At 55.4% G+C, this 2,630-nt stretch overlaps 1 pseudogene; it reads left to right on the forward strand.

Annotated features, from left to right (window-relative positions):
* The first annotated feature begins 271 nt into the window (after positions 1-271).
* LOC123143919 (putative leucine-rich repeat receptor-like serine/threonine-protein kinase At2g24130) lies at positions 272-1,566 on the forward strand (annotated as a pseudogene).
* Positions 1,567-2,630: the final 1,064 nt, after the last annotated feature.

Here is a 2,630-nt window from a genome sequence, read left to right on the forward strand (position 1 = left end):
GGAGGCACGCAGAAGGGCTCGCTTCTCACCGTCTCAGTCCGTGGTCGGGCCGGCCACATAGATGGTCGGTCTGATCTCTCCATCATGCCGCCGATTTCCCTCCATGCCTTGCAAGGCCTCTTCGACCCACACTGGAGCCTCTCACCATCAAGCGTCGCCCCACCCAATTTGAGGCCCATGACCATCGCCCCACAAACCCCGCCGGAGGCTATCGTCGTCGCGCTTTCTATTGTGGCTGGTGCCACTTGCCTCCATCCCACAAGCAGCAGCGATGAGGGCGCGCGTGGCTTGGAGCGGGATGGCAGCCCGCGTAGCACAGATGTCAAGCAGGGACCTCCTCCATTTCCTCTCCGGCGTCTCGGCCGACCCCGGCGGCACCCTCACCGACTAGGGCCGCTCGCCGTGGTTCTGCAACTGAACCGGCGTCGCGTGTGGCCGCAGCCCCACCGACAGGCGGCGCGTCATGCAGATGGTGCTCAGCGGCCGTAGGATTCGGGACGTGCTCTTGCCGGTGCTGGGGCGGTTGTCTGTCCTCACTGTGCTTGATCTGTCTAGCAACGCGTTCGCCGGAGAGGTCCCTGAGGAGATTGTCGCGCTGTCGAGGCTAACGCAGCTGAGCCTGACGAACAACCTGCTCGAGGGCGCGATCCCCGCCGGCATAGGGCTCCTCCGAGAGCTCTACTACCTCGACCTCAGCAGCAACGGGCTCTCCGCGGCATCCCGGAGGCGCTGTTTTGCAACTGCTCCACCTTGCAGTACATGGACCTTGCCAACAACTCGCTCGTCGGCGACATCCCCTACGCCGCCGAGTGCCGACTACCCAGCCTCCGTTATCTCCTCCTATGGTCTAACGAGTTGTCCGGCCCGATCCCGCCGGCACTGTCCAACTCCCCCATTCTCGAGTGGGTCGACTTTGAGTCCAACTACCTCGCCGGCGAGCTGCCGTCGCAGGTGTTCGACAGGTTGTCGTGGCTTCAGTACATCTACCTCTCCTACAACAACCTCTTCATCCACGACGGCAACACCAACCTCGATCCCTTCTTCCGCTCCCTCAGAAACTGCACTCACCTGCAGGAACTCGAGTTCGCTGGGAACGGCCTCGGCGGCAAACTGCAGTCGTTCATCAGCGAGCTCTCGCGCAGCTTCCGGCAGATCCACCTCGAGGACAACGCCATCTTGGGCTCCATCCCGCCCAACATCCCCGGCCTCATCAACCTCACGTACCTAAACCTCTCCAATAACCTCATCAACGGCTTCATCCCGCCGGACTTATCACTCATGCAGCGGCTCGAGCAGGTGTACCTCTCCAACAACCTCCTCTCCGGTGGGATCCCCCGGTCCATCGGTGAGCTCCCGCACCTCGGCCTCCTTTACCTCTCTGGCAATCGCCTCGCCAGCGCCATCCCAGACACGTTCTCCAACCTCACGCAGCTCAGGAGGCTGATGCTCCACCACAACCACCTTGCTGGTGCCATTCCACCGAGCCTCGGCGAGTGCGACAACCTCGAAATCCTCGACCTCTCCTACAATGGCCTCCAAGGCGAGATCCCGGCTTTCCCGACCTGATTGTGCACAGACATGAAATAATTCACTAAACTTACCCTAGACCAAACGTCGAGGGATGCTCAAATCATCATCGTTGTAGATGCTTGCATACGTCGTGGTGTTCGGTGCGCTAGTTGTGCTGATTGGCTCGGAGGAGTAGAAGGATGAACGGGGAATGAAGGATGCCTCGGACGAATTGATTCGATGGCGTAGTGTGACGAAGGATCCGTGATTTATTACCGTGAAAAATATGCATTTCTTTTGGCGAGGTCCCGGCTTTCCCGACCTGATTGTGCACAAACATGAAATAATTCATTAAACTTACCCTAGACCAAACGTCGTGGGCTGCTCAAATCATCATCGTTGTAGATGCTTGCATATGTCATGGTGTCCGGTGCGCTAGTTGTGCTGATTGGCCCGGACGAGTAGAAGGATGAACGGGCAATGGAAGATGCCGCAGACGAATTGATTCAATGGCGTAGTGTGATGCAGGTCCGTGATTTGTTACCGTGAAAAATCTGCATTTCTTTTGGAAGGTCATTGGGGGATATCTTCTGTCGGTCCTTTATTAGGAAGGTGATCTCAATTAACAGATTTTCCACACATATTGCTGCTAGAAGCACCAACGATGGCATTTGTAATTTGGCATCAAGTATTTTTGGTATGGTAGGCTAAACAAAGGTAGGGAATGGGCAAAACATTATAAACCTTTGGACCAGCCTGACCGCCAAGTGCTTACGTGAAATAAGGTAGCGCCATGTGATACCTGAATCCTGAATACCCAGTGTTTACGTGATTGATTCACGAATTGCCAGCCTTTCCTGTTCCGCTCTCAATATATGGCAGTGGTATTTCCGTGATTGAATTAAATCGGCACCTGCCAAAGAAAGCGCAAAAAAAACTTAAGGGGATCAGGTGAATCGATTTGGTTTTCAATGAGAGGGAGTTAAAAACCAGCATGTAGGGGGTGGTGGGAGGTGGAGGAAATAAAGGCGGGCGAAAATAAAACCGGAGTATCAGGCTACCAACTGCTCCATTAGAAATAGACTAGAGGCAGACATCTCTAAGCCGATTGAGATGCAATG

Source organism: Triticum aestivum, chromosome 1A (genome assembly GCF_018294505.1).
Source record: "Triticum aestivum cultivar Chinese Spring chromosome 1A, IWGSC CS RefSeq v2.1, whole genome shotgun sequence".
Lineage (NCBI taxonomy): Eukaryota > Viridiplantae > Streptophyta > Magnoliopsida > Poales > Poaceae > Triticum > Triticum aestivum.